We start from the raw sequence: 26,040 nt of genomic DNA, 5'->3' as shown, positions 1-26,040 counted from the left end.
AGAACGAGCAAGCCACCCGCATTGCAAAAGAGCATTGAGAAAGGGGCCGCCGAATTCGCCATGAATGGCCCCTAAGTACCCGAGAGAGAGAGAGAGAGAGAGAGAGAGAGAGGTTAAAATAAAGCAATGAAAATTGCCAGGCTCGATGAATGACGTGGTTAAATAAGCGCGCTCGATTGGTATTCAGAAAGAGACGAGAGGGAGAGGAAAGGAGCAGTAGTAGGTGTGCTGTGATACGTGGGGCGATTGAAGCAGCGCTCGAACTCCCAGGCTCTCGGGCGGCAGCTGCCGTTAATAAGTGCGCCCTTACCTCGGGGCAGCCGTCGCCGCGGATTCCCTTCGGAGCTCCCACTGGAGTTACGATAGACGACGCGGCCGCAGCGTCGCGGCTTTGTCCGCAATTTATAACGGCCTGAGGAATGTCCGCGCGAGTAAAAGTAGAAGGAGGTGGCGTCGCGGAAAAGACGGAATTCTTAGTAAGGATTTAGTAACGGGGCTGCGAAGCCGTACGTGCGCGTGTACCCGCACGACGACTTCCGGCTCGTCGAGATTCTCGAACAGATGAGCGCGGGAGGAACGAACGAGAGATGGTGGGAGGTGGGAAGTGGGAGGTGGAAGGTGGATGATGGATTTTGGCGAATTTAGGGAATTTGGGAAATTTGGGGAATTTGACGACGGGGGCAGGCAGGTGAGATGGGGGACAAGCAAACGCATTTAATCGCAAGAGCACTTTTAACCTAATTTCTCTACCCCGTGTACCGTGCTCGCTTAGCATTTGCTTCGAGTAGGTGTGCCTCTGCCCGTGCGCGCTCGTGCACGTCGTGCCATCCTTACCATTCGACTATAATGGAAATTTCAATGTGGCCCATTCTTAGAATTCCCTGTCTTTCTTTAAATTAACCCACAAGGTCGTTCAATATCAGTTTATGACGCTCTGTCTCATCATCATGATGTATCCAAGATAAGCCTAAAAAGCAACGGCTTTTTCCTTATGTTCTTCGTTCAAGCTAATGGAATTCTATGTTGCTCTTTGAGATTAAGCTTTAGCATAAATATCGGTTTATGATGAAAAATAAAGAAGTGAAGTACGTTGATACGGCAACTTGGTCACTAACGATAAATCACTTAAGCGGTGTGAGCGAACCTTTCGATAAATTTTCTTCAAACCTATTCTCTCAAACGATGTTGTATTTATTGAGATGGTAGAGCAACAGGAGGAATACATTGAAAAATGAATAGATCGTGAAATGCCACTCTTAGGAGTGAAGAATTTTTACGAGATCTATCTATCTATCTATCTATCTATCTATCTATCTATCTATCTATCTATCTATCTATCTATCTATCTATCTATCTATCTATCTATCTATCTATCTATCTATCTATCTATCTATCTATCTATCTATCTATCTATCTATCTATCTATCTATCTATCTATCTATCTATCTATCTATCTATCTATCTATCTATCTATCTATCTATCTATCTATCTATCTATCTATCTATCTATCTATCTATCTATCTATCTATCTATCTATCTATCTATCTATCTATCTATCTATCTATCTATCTATCTATCTATCTATCTATCTATCTATCTATCTATCTATCTATCTATCTATCTATCTATCTATCTATCTATCTATCTATCTATCTATCTATCTATCTATCTATCTATCTATCTATCTATCTATCTATCTATCTATCTATCTATCTATCTATCTATCTATCTATCTATCTATCTATCTATCTATCTATCTATCTATCTATCTATCTATCTATCTATCTATCTATCTATCTATCTATCTATCTATCTATCTATCTGTCTATCTATCTATCTCCCGATGGGAAAGGAATTCTTTTGTCTGTATCTACTGGTATTTAATCCTTCTGTAACGAAAGGATTATTTTCCTGTTCGCAGCGTAAACGAACCGATAATATCCAATAAAATATCTAAGCTATTTGTAACAATATGCCCTCCGTTAAATAAAACAAGTACGATTGCCTGTTGTTAAGACTACTGCTCCGATAGTTTATGTTAATCACGGATTAGCACATTCCACCATTTTTCATATTACCATACGAGTTATACTTCTTTCGGTGGTAATAATGCCAAATATCGCGACCGAGTATCCCGATTAATTTCAAGTAAAAACGAATAAAATGGGCCGACATTGGGCTTGGCTTTTCATTTAATTAACCGTCTCCTCTCTAAATTCATTTACAAAACATTCTCAGACACGATGAAAAGAGATTTGTAATAATGACCACTCGTCCGTCCATTTGGATAAGCATCGTAAAGCTTATTTCTTTACGCTTAATCTTAAAAGTCTACTCTGAGTTTAACTACCATTATCAGAATGGAATTCCACTCAAAAAGAATTAACGCGCAAGCAAGCGCTTACCGAACATACACGTCCAACCCCTTCGCTCTCGCCGCCCACCGACAGCATTCGTCGAAACGACGATGAACTTACAAAAAGAAAAGAAAATAAGACAGAGAAAGAGAGAGAGAGAGAGAGAGAGAGAGAGAGAGATAAAGAGACGCAATCCACGCAAAATTTATACATGAGGAAATACAAAAGCTCACGAAATATTCGCCGAGATACGGGAGAGTCGTGGCTACGGGAGGACACGCACGTGTACAGGATGGCGAGGAGGGGAGTAGGAGGAGAAGGCGAAATAAAAAACGAGCAAAAAGCCGATGGAAGCGACAAAGGCATTCTTCCGACGTTATTCACGCGAGGAGCGCGATGCGGATTTTGAAGCCGGTTTCATCGAGCTCCTCTCGCCCGTTCGCCGTAATACGCGAATTTCTTGCCTTACCGCCACGACTTCTTACTCACTCCCGATGTCCCTCATATTCGTCATTTTTTCGTGATCGAAGCCCCCCCCCCTCCCGCCACCGCTCGCCGACAAACGTACACGTGCAGCGATCGGCGAGGATTCGCGGTTATTCGAAAGTCGCCGTGACCTCGCTGCAGAAAATGGCTTTTAACATACAGCGGGGACTAGAACTGATATATTAGCATTTCACGAGCTTTCTCGGCCGGCTTTTATCGTATCGGCGTGATCTGCGAAATGCACAATGAAAACGAGCGGCATACGAACGGAGCGGCTCCGCGAGACGCATGCGGGTCGAGAGGGACGGAGCCACGTAAAGAGGACTGAAGGGAAGGAGATTTTGTGTGTGTGTGTGTGTGTGTGTGTGTGCGCGCGCGCGCGCGCGCGAGGGAGAGAGGGAGAGAGGGAGAGAGTGGGCGCACGCGTGCACGCGCGTGTGCGAATGTGCGTTCACCTGCGTGTGTATTCGGGTATTATGTATGGGGTGGGTTGGTGGGGCGGGGAGGGGGTGGAGGAGGCTCATGGAAAAGCCGCAGGAAGGATTTCGGTGTTTACGATGAATCACCCGATCACCGTTCCGCCCCACCCCCCCGAAACCTGATCGTTAAGATAGAACATGCGCCCTACGTTATCGGCGAAGGCGCTCTCACTACTACTCGATCGGCGGAGCAGTACGAAGGAGTGCCAATGAGTCCAGGTGAGAATCAGGTGAAAGAGGCTAACGCAAACACACAGCTAATAAAGCGAAGCCAGTCGCCTCCTTTTAACGCAACTCCCTCGGCTCCTCTTCCCATTACCGGCCCGCCCCGTTCCGCCCCCTCCCACCATCGGCCCCACTCTCCTTTGAGTTTCGAGAAATCCTGCACCCATCATCCTGTATGATAATCGTATGCTAATGAGCTTGGAGGCCCGTATCGTCACGATAGCTCGACACGTCCATTTAACATCGCCCGAGCGAGATGACGCGAGAAAGTCGGATATTGCCGAAGCTCGCAGTCTCGCCCGCGTACGTACACCTTTGGTCATTAATCCATCGGACTCGGCCACCCATTCTCAATCCTCGATCCTCGGATACCGTGTACGTGCGAACGCGTGCGCGATTCTGCAGCAGCTCGTCCGAATCCCTCTTAAACATCGAGTAATCGAGGGTGAGCGACGAGCGAGAGTCGCACCGCACGCGCCACGCAACAGTTAAATACCGCAGGATCTCGCGTGTAAAATGTCATGCGCCCATGTGGCCACGACCAACGAGTGCACGCACACGCTCACGGCGCGGCTTTCTCGTGCTCGATTTCACCGGACTGACAAAATGCAGTCCGTAGAGAGAGAGAGAGAGAGAGAGAGAGAGAGAGAGAGATGGAAAAAAAGACCGGCCGCAAAGTCGCCTCAGCAGTAATGTGCCGCGATGCGGTCCGATGGCCTCGCGGTGGCGGAGGTAGCGTTGGGGTGTAGCGACGGGGATGGGGGGTAGGTGGATATGAGTAGAAAGCGTTTATTTAGAAAAAGGGAGATCGGCGGGAGGTGAAGTCGCAGGGCGTCGACGAAGCGCGCGGAAAGTGAAACGCGAATGAAAAAAACGAGCGGGCGGGGTGAAATCCTCTCTTCAGCGCCATGGGAACGAAAATTTTAAACTGGGCGCGTGTGCGCGCGCGTCCGCTTCAAGGACGTCGTGCCCGTCTCCGGGGTCCCACGTGGTAGGGTAACGATCGCCGCACCTCCTGGTCAACCCTTCCGATCTCACCTGAGCAGCGACTGGGGGGCTGCTGGCGCTCGGTGGTAGCTGGGTCACCTGGTTGCAACCGCCGGCGGCTTCGGTGCGCTCCATGCCTCGGAGCTGCTCCTCCTCCTCCTCTTTCTCCTCCTCCGCCGCCTCCTCCCCCTCCTCCGCGATTTCGTCGTCGTCGTCGTCGTCGTCGTCGTTGTTGTCGTCTTCGTTATCGTCGTAGTCGGCGTCGTCGTGATTATCGTAGTGGCTGTCGTGGCCAGCGGCAGGGTACCGGACGTTAGGGACCGCGAGGCATAGTCGCGCCCCGAGCAAGTCGAGCCGCCCGATCACCGCGATCGTCCTTAGGCGCGGTCAACTGCTGAGGATCCCGACGACGTTCGGGGCCAATGCCCATGTCGCGCTAATGTTACGTTGATGGGTCGAGCGACGGGGCCGCGGGGTAAAGAGGACACGAGAACTGCGACTACGGCGAACGGGAGCTCGACGACAAACGTGCGAGACCGAGGCCGAGGCCCAACTGGGGACCGAACGGGCCCGAGCAGCACCGGTTTCTCGGGGCCCGGAGAGCGGCTCGCGCTTGGCGCGTCTGTGGCTAGGGGTCACCTCGAGCGCTGCGACGCCGCTTCACCTGCTGGGACCCCTCGCATCCCCGCCGCGTACCCGGCAGGTAGATAGCTGAGTCGAGCGGGTCGCTGGCCCCGCACTTTCGCTTTCCTCCGGCGCTGGCCGTCCTTCTCCCTGACCGATATCGGGGGCGGGGTGCGGGGAGAGGGGTGGGGACAGGGGGGTCGGAGGGTTAGGAGGCGGTAAAGGGCGGTGGGGTCCTATCGTTAGGGCGGGCGCGGGGCTCAGGCAAGCGGCGAAGGTGCTACCGAGAGCCGAAGACGCGCCAGGGCGTCGAAGATCCTCGGTCTCGGGTTATTGCAGCCTTTCCCGGAATCGGACTGCACTTCCGAGGCCCGTCGAGGACGAGCGTCACCACGAGCGAATTCGCGTGCGAACACTATTTGCGACACGGACACTTTGGCCTTGCGTGCGGCGCTCATAGCTGACCTCCTTGCCGAGCACTTTTTTTTTTTTTTTTATCCGTCGGAGCCAAATTAATTTGATTAATTAGCGAAATTTGTTTGTAAATAGAGACGCAGATAACGCTGTGTTTTCTGTTTTTTTGTTTTGTTTTGGTTTAGCTTTGAAAACAACTTGCCTGTCACTCTTTCGATTCGAATAACTTGTCTTAATGTGCTTAACACGTAAGCCAATAATACATTTTCCACATCCACATTCGTTTGCCCAACAACTGATATCACCTAAGGAATATCTGCTCGTATATGCGTTAAATATTCCAGTTTTTTCGAGAATTATTGATCTATCATTGGGAATGATTGTACATTGTATGTGTATGCTTATGTTGCATTGAAATTTACCACTGATTCCATCATTTACTCTATTTCAAATTTACCATCATTTACTCGTAGAAGAATTTTGTACCGAAACTCTTGTTAAAACGAAAATTCGAAATGTCAATAATGAATGAAGAGGTCCGCTTATCCGTTCGACAAAATAAATCCTTAGGATTAAAGAAATCTTGGATACCGATTTAACGATCTCTACTTTATCGGCTCATCATTTGTAAACACTGCAATAGACATTCTTACGTAGGTTAAAGCGCGCGCGTATACATTATACATAAAGATATGTAGAAGAGCATTTAAGAACGATAAGAAGTTATAAGATTTATGTACAAACGATAGAGAAATGTTGACTCATGTTTTACTTTTCGTGGAAAAGAAAACATTTTTAAAGCTTAGACACGTCATTATTTTGTATCTCTCGTTAGACAAACTGATATGCTTGATCTATCCGATGCATTGATAGGGCATAGTAATTTTTTTTCGAAGTAATATGAAAAATATATGTATGCAGCGCTAACGCAATGCAATGATCATATCCATATCATAATTCCGTAAACAATTACGCTATATATATATTGGATTTTCCAAGTGCGACATATTTTGTCGCATAGAGTGAAAAATTGCAAATAATATTTAGCAGATTAGCATGATGGTAAATGAGGTACGAGTGATATGTTTTCGCTTAATAAAATTTGTTTTCTTATGCTTATCGATTTAAAATTGTAAAATTTGTCAATTAAAATTCACTCGCTGCTCGTTCCTTTCCACACGCTAAACTACATTATGATATTTCGGAATCCTGTCACGTCGCTTCTTCCTTTGTAGGACATGTGTTGGATGAGCCAGTATTTGTCATTTCACGTACTTATTTTGATGTGTACTATTATAATTCAAAATCTCTGATCTCTTTCTACAGAAGAATTTTTGTGAATATATTCAGGGCTATTAATAATAAGGAATTCTCAATCAAAGTCGAGTACATTTACTTACAATACATTCTGAGCTTTAAGAAATATTAACGAATGTAGTTGTAAGCTATATTTTATATTATTGGTAAACTCTTTCTGGCCGGAATAAATTATGCTAATTATTAATTCCCTTGATACATATTATAAATTGCAAATTTTAACAAAGAAAAATGTAATGTTGAAATACTTTTCACACGTTCCTATCATTAAAGCAGATAACATTGTGTGAGTAAGACTCTAAATTTTGAAAATAGTATCATTCACAACTTTAGACTTTACGCAGAATGTCATCATATTTTTTTATAAAAGAAGAAAAATTATTCATACATTGTGTTAATTTAATTGTATATACAAGTATGAGATAACTGTCGATATAAGTTACAACGAACTTTATATCGAAGTCGGAGTTAAATATTACTTTAACATAAAATATAAATTTATCTTCGTATTCATAATCAATTTAATGAATGTTAGTAATATCTGTGACATGACGTTTTTTTTTTTTCTAAAGCAAATATCTTTTCCAGTTAGCGTCTTGTTAAAATGAGCAATAAAATATTTCATATAATATTAATTAAACGATACTACAGAAGATATTAATAACATTTACATAAACATAAAATCTTTAAATTATTATTAAAAAATTTTTTATTTTAATTTTAAATATCCGCTTTTTTTTTCAAATCTTAAATGAAAATTACATTATATAATATTGTGCAATTACATTTTTATTTTTAGTATAATTGGTAAAATCTTACACTAAAAAATTATTTCTAGCAGAGCAATATTTTGTTAATTTATTACCCATTTCCTGACAATTCAATGGAAAATATTGTTTGCATAATTCAAAATTGATTTTCACAAACGATTTGAAAAACAATAAAAGAAAAATGAAAACAGTACTTAACTTCGGTAACTGAAAATTATTATTTTCGCACATATACATTAACCAAAAAGTTTAATAAATAAGCACCGAATAAATAATATAAATAGAATATAACTACTGATGTAAGCACAATGAATAATTTCAATTTTTTCAATAATTATAAACTCTCTGCAAATCTTCAATAAGTGCGCACGATTAAATTTTAATTAGCGCTCATAGCCAAGCCAACTATTTTTAATGAAATTAAATGAACGATTTCTCTTACGGATAAATTAATAAATGAATTGGAATAACTTTATTAAACATTGTTAATAAACAAGATGAATTTCGTTTATTTACATCTGGTTATTAACGCAATAAAATATTGCCTGTGACAATGAAAAAGTTTTGGTAAAATAAAAGTGACAATAAGCGTGTATCAATGTTTTTGTATAATAAAGTAAATTGGTCAATTGCGACATGAGCAAATGCTTAGATTAATAAAATCCATCGAAATTGCGTATGAAAGATTTAAAAATTCTAGAATATCGAATGAATGAGAAACGGAGGTCGCACATCGATTGCGTGCAAAGTACAGCGAAATATTAGATAAATAAATCATAGGGAAGCGCAATGTATTTTTCATCGATTGCAGAATACTCGGTAAATGTAAAAGTATGGACGGGGCCGTCCAATCGCAGGTACACAGACACACAAGAGATATTCGCTAAAGCTTGGTGGGATTTTGAAGTTGTAAATCGCGTTTCCAAGAACGTTGTCAGATACATTGAAGCCCAGTTTTGCGAGACTTCCAGCAAGTAGATCGAGTTTAAGAGAATCCGGAATACCATACGAAACGAAAAATCAAGTGCCAGAGCTGTGAAATTGGGTCGATCGCACGGAGGCCCTCCTCTCGCCAGTTAAAAATAGCCGACACTCGCGAGAGAGAAAAATCAACCTTGCATTTTAATCTCCGCGCAATGCAGATGAAAAACTATGACACATTTGTTGACGGAGGTCTCGCGTGACCATTATTATCGGCTAGTCGCTGACTCGCGAAACGCCCGACTCCAGGGTGAAATGCGATACGTCGCTCAACGGAACGTAACACCGAAGGTTAAAGCACGATCAGGTGCTAGATCAGGGTCCGTTGAAAAGTATGTACCGATCGGACGGTCGTCCGGATCCCCTACGACACAGGGAATACCGTTGGCTTACATTCCCCTAAGCGCACGAGGGAACGGTCATTTAGATGCGTCCTCTTCGTCATTGCCATTGTTGTATCTGGTAAATGAATACTCGATAGTCATCACTTGGCAGTGGGCTCGCATGAATCTTCGTTTCTCTCGGTATCTCTCCCTGTCTCCCTCTCCCATGTCCCGCTCGCTCTCCCCCTTGCACAAGCGCCCATACACTACTCGCCAACGTCATTCTTGCGTCGGATATGTGTCGGCTGCAATTTTTCCCCTTTCTTTCTCCTGTACTTCCATAGATGCAAGTTGCTTTATCTCGCTAATGCATGGAAAGTTATTTCTACTTTAATTTTAATAAAAAAATGTATACGACCCATGCAATTATTTCACGAGCCGAGTACTTAAGTTATTATACGAGTCTATCATTAAGCACTTTCCAATGTGAATATTTACACGCATAAGATGCCTACACACGGGTTCATTAATTATTAAAATTTAATTTAATGTATCGATAATAATATATCGTTGGCATGTAGTATGAATTTATTGATAACGATGAGCTGATTAGGCATTAGTTACATAAAACATCCTCGATAGCTCGTTTATGTACTTTCTGCTCGAAGAAACATTGATCCAGAATATATTATATATTTTTGCATTTTAAACCAATCATCCTAATAGTAAGAAAGTAATCGGTTTATTTATTTTCATTAAAGAAATCAAAGCACTGCTACCTGTTTCAAATGACTAAGCAGATACAATAAAAATAAATAAGACCAAATTGTTGTCTACTTTCATATATTAAATTTCAAAGGTATTTCAAGTTTCTATTGCCGTAATATAATAAAACCGAAAATTCTCAAGTAAACTTTCTACTTTTATAAACTGTACATATAAAGCATGGAGATTTATATGGAGGGGGAGGGGGGAGGGGACGGCGAATAAAAAAATAACAATATATATATATATATATATATATATATATATATATATATATACGTTAAAATTAATAAAAGAAAGGGTATAAAAAAAAAAAAGGGAAAAAAAAAAAAAAAAAAAAAAAAAAGATTGATTAATTAACATCAATATAAATTCGTGTAGCGCTATGTATAACTGTAAACAATATAACGATATTAAATAGATATGCTAGAGAAATTCATAACCAATGATTATTGAGTGGATTAACGGTAAAGAAAATAACGTGTAATTAATAGATTAAAAACTAGTATTAAATTATAATGCATAAATTACTCAATTTAAACTTGTAGTTCCGATTATAGACATACAAAAGACATAAAAAGAGGGACTTGATTTCTAATAATGTTTCGAATTAGTCGTTTTGTTTCATAATTTATGCCTAAAAGCTCGGTCTTGGTAAATATTGTGTCAAGTTATAATCATTCTCAATAAGCTCGATGCGATTCGTTATTGGGATTACGAATCATTATAGAGAAAATAAAGGAAGTAGTTAAATTCGTCCAGTAGTAAAGTAACCATTGTCACATAGTTGGCAATTGAACAAATTGATCAGGTAAATTTACAGGATCGTAGATGTTAAAGTAAGTTGCAAACTGTTTTGCCAAGCTTAATGCGCGACATCGGATTTACACGCCCGATTCTCTCAGCGAAACTTGCGCATCAAAATTCTTTATAATTTTGCCACTGATTATGAAGCTTAGGTTACAAGCGTACAAAACGTCACGATCGACCGAGCTTACTAAAGTCGTATCGAGAGTCTTCTTTAATGACCATTAGTCGATCGTGTCGAGCACGTAGTATAGTAAGTGCCATATGTATAGTAATTGAATACTATTGTATTAATTATTCTTTGGCATTGAAAATCCAATGTAAGTGCGCGCGCGCGCCTGCACAACGCAATACAAATAGCATTTCCGTAAACGTTCATTAGCATCTGCAAATGATCGTCGAGCGCGATTCCCAATAAAGTCACTCCTTGCTTCCCCGTCACTGATCGAATCGTTCGAGCAAAGCAGCTCACAAAACCAATCCAACTTTTCACAATACGGCAGAAACATTTTCAACGCTCGGCCAAGCCTTAGTCAACCTCCTTATTACTAATCATTCTATTTTTCCTTTTTCCTGTGTAAATATCCATTATCAGCGAGAACTGATCAAATGCGTCCGATAGGCACATCAACCGCCTCCATGCTACTCCAACTCCATTAACATGCTCAAGGGGTCCCGTAAATTCGTCGGCGTGCGCCAATGCCCCTCCCTTGTTTGCTAACCACGGCTCTCGAATATCATCGGACTCTCTCAATGTCCGCTGTAATTCCCGGTAAAACGTATGCAAAGCTAAGGGAGATAGAGAGGCTCGCGTGATGCTCGACACGCGATGTAACTCCCTTGTTATACACGACTTAATTGACCTGCACGCACAGGGGAAAAGACGGGGAGAAGAAGCCTGTACCTTGTGTCGTCGCCGGTGGTGGTGGTGATGGTGGTGATGATGATGCTGCTGTTGTTGTTGTTGTTGTTGTTGTTGTTGCTGCTGCTGCTGCTGCTGCTGCTGCTGCTCGATTTGACTGGACGATTCGTCCCGGCCACTCCTGGGCCTGCGTCTCTTGGTAGCCCTCGGTCCGGGTGGCGACCTGCGCCTGAGCTCGAAACCGCCGAAGATCTTCATGGGATGACTATCCGGGGCTCACTGAGCTCGGGCAGGCGCACCGGGGGGCGGCGCCGTGCCTTATCGGGGTAACGAGGGCCCATTGTCGATTAATCGCGAAGCCCTAGTCGCGCAGCCGTGCCATACCGATTCCCGATAGCGCTTATCCGAAAGCCAGACGACACCCTCCTAGCGATAGCCCGCGTACGCGACTGCAAGCCGCTCCTCCTTATTCCGTGGCTGTTGGCCAAGGCCGCGCCGCGGGAAACCGTTCAAGCAAAACGCTCCAAGTCCGCTGGATTAGAAGCCCTAAGATATCCTCGTTGCATCAATTTGTGCGCTGCGCACGTCGACGCAGCACCGACATCAGCTTAAGTGCGGCTACCATCGCGCTTGAATCATTACGGTTGCGAGGTGGAAAATCCTGTGCGGCGGTCGCACCACCACGGCATTGCAAATGCCTTGGCGAATGATTGAAAAGGCAATGGTGTGCCAGGAATGTGCGTGCGCGCTCTCTCTCTCTCTCTCTCCCTCTCTCTCTCGCGATGTGCGCTCCGACAGACTTTGTTGAGTCGTGAGGTGGAACCCGACGCCTTTGCCTCCATCTAGTGGCTCGGCGAAGTTATCATCTATTTTCAGTGCATTAACTCACATAACCGTCGAGAATCAATGTTAATAACAAAAAATCAATGCTATCATTGATTAAGCAGCGACTACATGCAATGTTTAGTTAAATTATTATATACGGATAGAGTATACGTAGGGTTTTTCTTTAAGTATATGTATTGGATAGTAGATTGTTTGTTAACATAATAATGGCCTAGAGATATTGTTGCGTGAAATTGCAAATACTAGACTTCATTTTATCGATTAATAATGCTCAAAAATTATAGACCTACATTAATAAGATGAAAAAATACGATATTTATTATATATGTGCAATAATATATTGGCGAGGTAGAAATATAAAATTAATAACATTCGTTGATGAATCGAAGTAAATCAAATTTTACACTATTTCAAGCATATTTGTCGACCATAAAAGTCCAATCTTACATCTGAGATATCATTTCATTGATACTTATCATTCTCTTGCGAATCTTAATTTTCTATAAATATTTCATTTATAAATAGTTTATGAATTCATTTTGAAAGATCTTCTAATCGTTTACTTGAAATTCTTTATATAGGTAAAATCAAAAATATAAATTTTAATGTGCATACAATTTCAAGTATTATGATTTTACACGATCTTGTTAATTTAACTGTTTGTCTAGTTTTCTATTAAATAATCTCTACTGCACTGTCTACTAAAGCATTTTGCTTCGGAAAAATTAAGTGTAAATATATATTTTTCACATGAGACTAATGTGCGACTGTAAAATACTGCGAATAAAGTGTGCTCCACAAAATTTGAAAGTATAATTCTGAAATACATTTATGTATTTGAATATAGAGAGAAAAATAAAATTTTATGCATTAGAGTATTCGCAATAATAAAGTGATATTTATTCAAATTTCATTAAAAAACAAAAAAAAAACAAAAAAAAAACAAAAATTTTTAATGTTCAATAATGCAAGAAGTTAATTTAAAAATCTCATTTGAGCTATACGACAATTATTTGGTCCTAAAGATCTTGTATGTATACAGAAAATGTTAAAATAATTCATAATTTTTTTTTAACTTTTATCTGTAATATTAGTACAATAACTTGGAACTATACGCGAATATAAATAACATTTATTTCTATACATACAATATAAACATATTAAAATTTTAATTCAATTATGTTAATATATGAATATAGGGATGTTAAATTATTGATGCGATAACTTAAACGTATCATTTATGAAATCACCAATCTTATTGTTATAAAATATTGTCTATTTAGAATTATGTAAGTATAAATTCTCTACCTACATCTATAAAAATGTTGTAATTAAATTTATGAAAACAAATGTTTTGTATATCCTATAGAACAATGCTGTATGGGTGAAAATTAAATTAAAGATTTAAGAAAATCAAATCTGAAAATACAGAATTGTGTTTACGTAAATCAAAAATACATAATTAATATTATTGACTTTTTATCACAAACCCGAAGATTGTAATTTGCTTGGGTTCTCTTATCTTTTATTAAAAAAAAAATATTAAAAAGCAGAAAATAATTAATAGGTAAAAAAACAATTTTTTGAAAGTATATAACATGATACTGAAAATTCTTTATTGTAAAGCAATTAATAAGTATGGTTATTATAAAAGCTTGAAAATGACTAAGATATATTGTCTACAATATTAATTGAGCAAATAAAAAACTTACATGAACACTTTAACTTAAAACAGTATGTACGTGCATTTCACGCTTAATTAACGTTTTATTAACTAATTACGATACTACATGAATATTATTATTATCTTATTCGTTGATGTAATTCATTTTGACTATATTATATACAATTATTTGTAAAAAAAAATTGATAAAAGTACTTAAATATTGCTAATTACTAACTCCGCAAGAATTTCTGTAATACTCGATGACGGCAAGAATTAACAAGTATTTAAATTAAAAGATAATTTAGTATTAATTTAACGGAAATGTTGATATTAAATAATATAAAGAAATATGTTTTTAATTAATTAATTTATAACGTAATTGTTTTTATAGTGCCCATAAATGAATTTCTTAAATTACATTATTTTTAAATAAATAAATAGAATAGTAATTTTAAGAAACACAAGGTTTTTTCATAGAAAATACGAATTACTCACTTTTTCTCGTTAATAACAGTTTTCTGTAATATCAAACTTCTTCACACTTTATATCAATGGAACTCATTAGAATGATTTTAAATAACCTTAGTGTTGACCACCGCATGCAGATGGCTGCACAATCGTTATTTACACATACACAAACACGCGCAAACAACACAGAGGTAAACAAAGTACATAGGTAACAATAAGTATAAATAGTTCGTGTTTCATTATATATTATAATGCACATGCAATGGTTAATAAGCACTACAAAAAAAATTTTAATCTACATAATGTTTTCACAGAATTTTGTTATCTTTATCTTAGATTATTATATTTTTACAACTCTTAAATGAAATCAGTTTTTAAACTGACGTTAAATGGAAATTAAGTATTTAACAAATACAAACCATTTATCACTTATGATATACAATTGTATCAGAGTGACAATTTTTGTAATTAATAAACAGTGTACACAATTTATAACATTATTTTACTAACTTTTATATTATATTTTATCCAATCAAATTTTAATTTAAAAGGTACAGAAAATATTTCTTATGTTGAAAGTTATAATTTCTATGTACTATGTAAATTAGTAAACTTCATGTCATTTTTATTAAAAACTTTCTAAATTACTAAGAGTTTCTATTACCAACATATTAAAGTTGATATCTGGAACATTCTTTAAGACTCTAAAATAGTATATTGATATATATATATATATATATATATATATATATATAAAGGTATAGTTTTGAGTTTAATTATAAAAGAATATATTTCTATGATTAAAAATTTAAACCTTTGAATATTTTCTTATAAAGGTCACGATTATTTATTTAATAATTATGTATTATGAACACTTTAGTAATTTAAAACCAAAAATATATTATAATATATTATAAACATGGGTTTATCATTTTAGAAACTTAAACGATAAATGTAATATATTAATCACTTAAAATTATCATTTTGTAAATTCTATTATACGTCAAATATTATAAATAATACATTGCCCTTTCCATATTCATTTTTACTTGCTATACATCAGGTACGCTCAGATAAGTTGTAATAATATAATTTTAATAATAATTTTAAGTTTTTAAAATAATATGATATAGATATTATTTTAATAATAGAAACAAATGAAATATGAATAAAATCTTTTGTTAACTTGGGTTTTCTTTTAAGATTAGATATAAAGTACGTTAAAACAAAAAAATTAAATTAAAAAATATTCTTTCAATATATTCATAATATATATATATATATATATAATTTTTTTTTTTAATTTTCATATTTATTCTTTTCAGTAAGAATTATATTATTCAAATTAATTCATGCTTTTCTAAAAATTGTTATTTTATATTGACAAACTTAAAAGAAATTTAGATTGTAAAAATGATACACGAAATATTGCATTAAAAAATATGTGTAAAATGAACAGAAATACATATTAGACAGAAAAATTCAACAAAATTCTTAAAAATTTAATAATTATAATTATCGATAAATTACTCATTTATTTAATGATACATACATGATGACTTGTAAGTATTATAATATTCAAAAGATATTTGAGGAGTTCTACATTGAAGGAAAGATGGACAAAAGTACTTATTGTTTTATTTACAGAAATTGAATATGTAAAAATATTGAAAATGATTTTCAGAGAAAAGTGATTAAAATGTCACAATTATATTCACAATATATTTCTACACGTCTAGAGAATTTCAAAATTTCAGATTTTTTCAGCTGAAAAATGTCGTTCGCCATAAGGGCTCAATTAAACAATGCATTTCTTTATATTAAAATCTTGAAAACCATGTAAATTAATTAATTACATAATCTAACTTTAATGGTTCAATATTGGAAAAGAAAAACCAACTATTCATTAGTATAAAAATAATACAATTTTATAAATTATCTTTATACATTCAATATTTTATTGTCATTTTCATTTACAATGCGTAACCGATGTTTAATCTACATAAATGTCAACAAACGAACAACTATTACTTCGTTATTGAAAATTATTTTGAAACTAAAAAAAAATTGTCATTAAATACGCTTTGCTAACCTTAATATTGTTTAAAAATAAGTTAAAGTAAAAAAATAATGTTTCCAATTCTGTCCATGTCAATTACTACAAAATGAAAATTACACAACTAGTCTGTAGGAATACATAAAATGGTACAAAAAAAAAAGAAAATTAATATTTTCTTCATTAATGTAAATAATCAGTCAATTTTAATAGCTATTTAAGTATTTACTAATTTATATTGATAATATTTAATATTGAGTTTAACATTCATTAAAATAATGTAACTGTCGCTGTTGTTTAATATATATATATAGGAATGGGAATACAGAAAAAATACTATTTATTTTTCAGTAAGAATTTCTTCACACAAGACGTGTACAATCTTTTCCTTTTTGCTAATCGACAAGAATTTTGTTAAAAAATTAGCATTTTTAACATTGAGAAAGTTAGCAACGTACATAGCATTTTAATAAGTTTAATGTATTTTGAGTGTTCGCGCTAAATCAGACGGTTTTACTTTCGGCTATTGCGAGTTCAATTACAACAGAGAAGAATATTGTGCAAACGATGTCGTGAGTTGCTCACAAATTAAAACGAAAAATGTATTTTAAGACCTCATTGAGGATGTCATTGTATAAAAAATATAAAATAAAATATTAAAGAACGATAGAAGGTAGACATTTTTAAATACACTCAACTAATGATTTAATTTATATCAATAATTATAACACTTTAATTAACAAGGAAGTTATTTCATATCTATTAGAAATTAACAATTAATAATTTACATTACATGCTGTGATATAGTACAGTATCAAAATTCATATAAATAAATCGTTAAATATTATTTCAACTACTAAACTTTATTTCGCAATATTGAATTATGTGCTACTTATAAATATAAATTAAATAATTAGTTAATAAAATATTACGATCTTCGGAATTTAATTATTTACCAGATTTCTAATTTAATGATTAGTTTAATGAAGTCGTGATGTTTTCTACACTGTTTCTAATTAAATATTTTATTATATATCATTAATTTAAGTTAAAAATTTTCTTATGCAAAAAAAAAAAAAAAAAAAAATTGTTGTCTTAAATGCATTTCAATTGTTACTGAATTATAGATACATTTACTATTTGTAATTGAGTAATAATTTACGTAAGGTAATATTCCCGAAATCGACATTTTAAAAGTAATATTAATATATTATTATAAACTCATCTATTCTAAAGGAAAAAAATCGAAACATATTTGAAAAATAAGACACAGAAAAGTTTTTAAGAATATATATTAATAGAATACCAGAAATAATATTTGAAAATAATAAAAATTCTTAAAAACATTAATGAAAACTTTAAGAAATAAATATTTACGTACATATATATATATATATATATATATATATATATATATATATATAAACATTATTAAAACGATCTTCTAAAATATATTTGTATTATAATATGTGTACATTTTAATATTTTAAATAGTTGTTATTCAACGCTAAAAAAAATCGAGTAAAACATGCCAAGAAATCGGCCTCGAATACGCTAATAGAATAAATAGTATTCTAGCGTCTATAAATTCGGAATCATTTTATATAAGTTTTCATACATTTAATGTTGAGCACAATAGACATTTTACTATATGCGATTTTCCATTATTTAAAAAATGTATAAATTGTTTAAAAGAAGATCGTACATGAAGGTTAATCATAAGATATAAATATTATTTGTAAATGATTTCATGATGCTTGGAGTATAACTCGAATTGGACATGTATTAATTACAAAAAAAAATGTCGCAAAATATTTTAATTGAATCTATTAAAACAACTTTTTAACATTAATTTAATATATTTTATTAATAACTCATTAATTTTAAAAATTATACTGCTTAAAGAACAAGAATTTGCAATCACTGAATGCGTGTATTTCATCAGTGATTGTTGATCATTCTCGGACAATGTATGTATGAAAAAAAAATCAAGAAATTTGTTCAAATTATTTTAACAACTAACTAATCAAAATCTATTCTCAAAGAATTCCTTCACTTTAAATATTTCAAGTCAACTAAAAATTAAAAACATTAAATTAAGCAATGACAGTATTTTAGTGCTAAAAATGGATCTGTTGGAATGACACTTCAATCCATATCGATACTAAAATTTAATATGGATTTCTTCAAAAAACTTCGTATTACGTAATAACTTCTATTTACTATCAATTAATGCTTAGCCTATAGATAGAATTCTATTAAAATTTTTAGACAATAATATCGGATTTTCTAACAATAATAATAATAATAATAATAATAATAATAACAATAATAATAATATATACTCTATAAAGATCAAAATGAAAAAACACTATTCATTTTGTGTTTACTAAAATATTATTTTTATATAAACCACAGGCTACGTTAATTGTCCAATCATCTTTATTAGAAATAAACGAGCAACGTACAAAAATATTTATTTTTAAACTTTTACTTTAATTTATTGTTAAGAATCGTTATCTCGTTAAGTTTTACTTATTTTATAGTTTTAAATTGCACACATCGTTTTCCAACGAAATTTTAATTTATATTAAAAATTATATTATAAGCCTATACATTTTAATAATGTTGCATTAATCTTAGAACGTCAATTGTATCTAATAATATTGAAATTATTAAATTGCATATAAATAAACAATACGTATATATAATTAAAATATATTACTAAAAATTTTAATTGACCATTCTACTGTTGTTTTATATTATATTAAAAAATTAAATAATTATAAATAATAAAAATCTAGTATAAATAAGAAAAACACTCGAGCTATTATTGACATCACATTAAAAATAAACGTTCCAAGATGAATACTAATTGCTTACATGTTGATGAAATAGCTGTGAATATATCTGGTTAAAATAATTTTATGACTACATTTATAAACTACAGCTTAAAATATTCTTGAAAATGTGAGAATTAAAATTATGCAGTTGCAAATTTCTAATTATGAATCTTTCAGTACATAAGGTGTATCTTTATACGGTTATACGTGCTTGTACATGGTTATTAAAAAAATTAATAACATTTTTATTAAAATGCTTACATTTTTAAACAAATTTCTATGAAACATTTTATCATTATGGATATTTTATTTTTTTTCTTCTTCTTCTCTTATTAATGAATTCTATACGAAGATTTGAATAATAGTTCTAAACATACAATAAATCAATCTTATTAGCTATGAATATTTAAACATTTTTTTATTTATTTGCGTAATAGAAAAATAATACAAGATGCATCGACTAACGTAATTTTAACTTTTCATACAAAGAAAATATTTGACCTAATGTTCGTCTCTTAAATACGTAATCGCATATCCTTTTCATTTAATAATTAATATTTGTACCTTTACCACTTCAACGATAGAAAATAAAAGAAGTCAATATTGTTCAACAAGACGAAGAAAGAAATTGTTATCAGTTTCAAAAGGCCACAGTGAAATCATTTTATGAATTGGAAAATTGTGTGCAATTTAGGAATTTAATTAAGGAAACTAATTCATTATAATGTAAACATTCGAGAAATTATAGAAATAAGATGTTCAATTAAACGTCAAATGAAAAATTCATTCCCATACAATAAACAATTATTCAACAATCAAACAATATTTCAAGATGTTGTCGCGTATCTTTATATTTATAAATATTTCAGTCAATTAGAATATTTCGAATACTATAATATGACACAATAATGTGAAATGATAATACGGCACGCCAATCTCTAGAAATATAATAAATTCATTTATTATTTACAGAACTGCAGAACTATAGGAAATATTTTGCATATAAGTATGCATTGTATTGAAATATGATTGGCATTAAATACAAACAGCTTTAATGCTTCGTTAGGTTTTCATTGAATATTATTGCTAATATAATATTAATATTAATATATTACCCAAGTCTTAAAAAAATTTATCTAAAATTTGTATTTAAATATTCTTTAATTGCAAAAGAATTAATTTGCATCAACATTAATCTATACGATTGTACTCAAGATAAAACATTAATAATTAATGATATAAAATGGGCCACTTCCGGTATAATTAATGCAAGATATTCTTTCTCTAATCTACTAGTAAGCACGAATAAAATACAAATGTACGCACAAATGAAATACAGTTATTTCATAAACAATAGACAAAATGTTTATTCCAAAAAGTTAAAGAGCTTGACGATTAATCTATTGACATTCATTTACTTTGATTGCCATCGTATTGTAACGTGAATGGTTAAACTTTGATGGCAACATATTTTATTACACGCGCAGCTCGTACCTGATCTAGTCTAGACGAAAAAATGTCTGGCAAGTAGCCGTAGCTAGAGTGAACAAACCAGACTTCTGCCAGACAACTACCGCGTTAAGATTTTTTTTTTTTTTTTTTTTTTTTTTTTTCTTATTAGAAAAGCTAACACGTAATTAGATTTGGCAAAAAAAAATCTTTATTATAAATCAAGTAATTGATATCTCCAATATCAGTGCATATAATTATAATATATTTACTATATGGAGACTTTAATAATTAACGTGAGTCTAATAAGCTACTGATTAGAGATAAAATAAAATTAAGTCTCTTATAGATAAAATGCTATCAATATACTTGAAGAAAGATACTTCAACTACTTAAATCCAAGTCTTTTTAATCTAGCGTATAGAAGTTTTGCAAATGATGAGGTTTTATGCATCATTTGACCTTCAAAAATTACATTAAAGAACGGATAGCACCAAGTTCGGACATATTTAGAATTATCCATTAATTGATTTTTATATGCAAAAATATATTTCATAAATAGATGTTAATTAAATTTTAAACAAAGAAAGGCCTTTTATTATACATACGCATGCATATAGAACCATGCGTGAAAATTAACAACAATAAACAAAAACAAAACAAAAAAAAACAAAATAAAAAAATAGAAATTAAGATAATCTTCACCGTAAGCCACAGCTTTGGAACGAAATCTCTTTCGGAAAGTAAAGTACGATTTATAAATACGGTCTACTAATAACATACTTTATCATAATCCCAGCATCAAATTGCCTTATATTAAGATTTATATTTTGCACATAATTTTAATATTTTAATACTATCTATATAATTTATTGAGTAATAGGCTATTTCTTTCTATAGATAAGAAATTAACATTTACACATTAATTTTTACAGTGGAAGCATTTTAATATTAGATTACGTATAGGTCATATTATCATAAATTTATATGTCACTTTTATTCTTTATATAAAAGAAATCTCTATTTAATGATGATCAAAAGATTTGTATAACAAGCTATGAATAGAAAATATCAGTATGAACAAATTATTGATGGAATAGGTATAAGTAGATTACATGTTTGAAATTTCTTAGTTGAACTTGATTTTTAAATATGAAATTCCGTGTTTGCATTTAACATTATTAATACATAATACATAAAGATTAAATGAATAAGTAAAATAGAAATAGAAATCTTAAGAGTTTATAATATTTATGAATATTCACGTACAATTTCAAATCGAATCTATATAATAATAATAATAATAATAATAATAATAATAATAATAATAATAATAATAATAATAATAATAATAATAATAATAATAATAATAAAACAAAACAAGTCTCGTAGCCTCATATATTGCACAAAAAAATTTAATGAAGCAATCGAGCTCTATCGAATTTCACGTAAAACGAATGTATTTTGTTATCGGAAGGATTCTACAGTTCGACGTGTGGAAGCAAAACGTTGGCTGCTGCTGGTTAAATTGGTAGTTATTGTTTGTAATTGTGAGAATAAACCACGCGTGTAAGCTATTAAAATTTTTTGTCTCTTAATTCAGTTGTCTATTAAATACAAATTTCTATTAACAGTCATTTATTCTGAGTTTATACATTCTATTTAAAGACAATGATTGTTAAAATGACAGGCAATATGATTACTAACAGATTTTATCTCAACGCAAATGTCAAAATTGCTAATCATATAAGTCATTAATGCATATCAAGCATTCGTTTAGTTTTTTTAAGAAACATTTTTTCAAAGTTCAATTATAAACGACAATGTTAATTCCATTTCTATACAAAAATGAATGTATGCTATATTGCTCTATTGATTTATGTTTTATCTTGAATTTGAAATTGTTAAATATTCTAGAATTTTTTAATCTGATGTTGAAGTTTTTTTTTTCATTTTTTTTTCTTTTTTTTTTTTTTTTTCAACTGTCATAATCCTTAAAATAGTCAGTCTTATTCTTATATAAATAAGGAAATTTATTCCATAATTCAATTATATTGACATAGCTACTTGGGTGAAATTGATATAACGTATATATTTAATAAAATGGCCAAAATGTACTCATACCTTAAGTAAATGAGATCCAATGTGTAATTAAAATTTTTTTAAATACGTTTAACATAATCATAAATAAATTTTATTAGCTCTTTTTTTCTGCGCTTTCCAAATGTAATGTAATATGTATAGAGCTTAAATTAACTTTCTTTATGCCCCCGCACTAGTATTTAAACAAATTATGAAATTATCATTATTCCGGTTTATATTATTCATCTCTTTCATTATTTTTTTTTTTTTTTTTTTTTTTTTAACTCTGCAATATCTGAGGTAAATCACCGATGACGAATTCTCGAGAACATGCAACGTATATTTCAGTGCCTTATAGGTATAAGATTACGCCAAGTTTGATCCGTATACTGTATTTTTACCAGACAAGATCTAGGTTATGCGCGGCGTAACTAACAACGCAAACGTTTAACATCGTGTCGACTTTGAGAATATAAAATCAAACACGCAATTACTATTGCTTCTTAAATAACTAATGCCATATCTTAAATTTAACGTCATCAAAAAGTTTATTGCGCCTCCTCGAAAGTCGAACATCGACAACCTGGCACATGTAAACAACAAATTCCGTTTGATCAAATAACTAGTTATCTTGACCATATAATTACTCGTGAAACAAGTATTATTATTATCTAGAATGTCAATATTTATTAAAGTGCAAAAAATAAATAATTATTTCATACAACAGAGGACCTTTATTGACGATGAGGTTTTAATCAGATTCAATATGATTTCAATACAAAATAAACGGCTTCAAAGTTCTAGTTCGTTCAAAGTTTAAAAATTTTGGATTATAATGTTTTGAACCATTCTAATACAATTAAAAAGTATGAAATTCTTCGGGATAAGATATTCTATATATTTACATACATAATTCTTAATATTCTTCGTATACTTACTTTAACCAAGAAGAATTTCAAATAATATAATTGTTTAGCGATACTCCATATTATATCCGATTATCAATATAAACAAATGTTGGATTTGAATCTGATTTCGTGTTTGCAAGTGTTGTGAATTTTTTTCTTGTTTTTTTTTTTTTTTTTAGACATACTATTATTACCTACGAATTTAAATAAAAAACAATAAAAATAATAAAAAAAAAAAAAAAAAAACAAGAAAAAAATTACACTTCGGTAATAAAATTCTATTGTAAGCCAAGGGATTGTACATCACTTTTTTTTTTTTGTTTTAAATATAACTCAGTTACTTCTGGTCTTGTCTGCTATAGAATTTGTTAGTAGACTCGAATATGCGTACATTAATTAATTTTTCTTTTGTAAATTTATGCTTATCATTAAAACACAATACAAGATATTTCGTACATTTGAATAGCAATCTTTGGAAAACATAAGTAGGCGAGAATTTAAACTAGAATAATTTTATCAAAAAGATTAAGAAAAATATTAACTTTGTTATATTTATATTTATATTAAGCCAGTAAATGATTAAACTGTACATACCGTATTCATATAAATATAAATTTACCGTAAGCTTAATTACGAATAAAGAAGTATCAAAGTATATTATAAATTTTATATTTAAAAAGGGCGACAATCCGCTAACGAAATAGTTATTTAGTGCCATAACAAATCTACAAACCTTAGTGATAATTATTATCGAAATGAAAGATAAAGACAATAATCAAAAGAAAGAAAAAAAAAATTAACCACATACGAAATATATATCTGCTGACAAAATTATCTGAATGTACTTGAGTAGCTTAATATTTTACAATAGGGAAATTTTAATGGTATTTTGACACTTTGGTTTCCATAATTAGGATATTTTAACAAGTAAAATAAAAGTCTTTCGGTAACAGGTAATTAGATATTGTGTAGAATTTTAAATAAATTAATTCAGACATAAATAGAATTTTAATATAAAGTAATTAAACGACCGTCAAATAATATATAAATTTATAAATCATAATTCTGAAAGAAGAGGTGAGAAAGTAAATTATTGTAAATAAGATTTGTATTTGTATTTTGTAACTGTCAGCGATTGCATATTGCAAATAAAATTACTTCCATTTGTTCGTGGATTGTCAAAATTTTTATTTAGTAGTCGATTTTCGAATAGCTCAAAGTATAAAAGTTTTCCTATACGTCATAAGATTTATTTTTAATTTAAAGCACCTATTCATTATTCTATATCTGAAACAATGCGGCGATAAAGGTAAGTCCTTCACGATACTTGACCGCAAGATGAGTAATACAATTAAAATTACCAATAATTATGTGCGAATAATTATACGAGAATTTGAAGCATAATTGATCGTTTATTATTATTAAAAACGAAATTAGATAAAATTAAAGTACTTGATTTAGAATATCTTGATTTGGACTAAATTAGGTGTATAAAATGATAAGTGATTCAATGATAATTTATTCATATAGGAAATAAGAAACAAAAGTTTTCAAATTAATGTAATTAATGCTGGAAGCATTTTATAATACACGAAAGATAGATAAACTGTGGAATAACAACAAACAAGTAATAATTATATATTCCGAAATAAGAGAAAAAAATCTGTTTCACAATTTTCTCTATATTCAGTTGTTAATCAGACAGACAATTGACAAAACAAAAACACATATTTACATAATTAATAATTTATAATGTGCGTATGTTAAGCATCCGAAGGGCGTTCGTAATTAGCGAAAAGTAGTTGAAAAGCACGTTTGAAATAGAGAAATCATCTGGAACAAATAGGACAACTACATGTGGCCCAGTTAAAACCAAATAAATTTAACTATAACACACGTCACTAATTACGTATGTGTTAACTATTTTCGGCAAATTTTCACGCACTTAAGTCCGAATAACTCAACACTCGATTTTATACGAACACCATTCGGAAAAAGTGGAAGAATGCCTCAAGCAGCCGCGATGGGCTTGGAAATAAACTCGAGCCATAAGAAATGTGTTGTCGAGGGAAAAACTAGATCGAAGACTTTGTCCAAGCGATCGTCAAGTATAATTTCAATTTTAACGTGCAAAAATGAGAAATTCTGTGATTTCGTAAAATCGTACGCGGCGGGGTTATATATATATATATATATATATATATATATATTTTTTTTTTATATTGTCAAAGTGACCTCATTTTTAATCGACGCTTCTGTCCATTTCTCTCCGTCCCCCTCGTCTATGTCTCACTCTCTCTCTCTCTCTCTCTCTCTCTCTCGCT

The 26,040-nt window shown here is 32.7% G+C and overlaps 1 protein-coding gene across 1 annotated transcript in view; it reads right to left on the bottom strand.

The window, feature by feature from the left end:
* pyd (zonula occludens-like protein polychaetoid) overlaps nt 1-26,040 on the bottom strand; it is a 54,134-nt gene that overhangs the window by 15,009 nt on the left and 13,085 nt on the right. The window lies entirely within an intron of this gene.

This window comes from Ceratosolen solmsi, unplaced genomic scaffold, assembly GCF_000503995.2.
Source record: "Ceratosolen solmsi marchali unplaced genomic scaffold, CerSol_1.0 scaffold27, whole genome shotgun sequence".
Classification (NCBI taxonomy): Eukaryota; Metazoa; Arthropoda; class Insecta; order Hymenoptera; family Agaonidae; genus Ceratosolen; species Ceratosolen solmsi.
The sequence above is the reverse complement of the archived record's forward strand: the minus strand, read 5'-3'. Positions and strand labels throughout refer to the sequence as shown.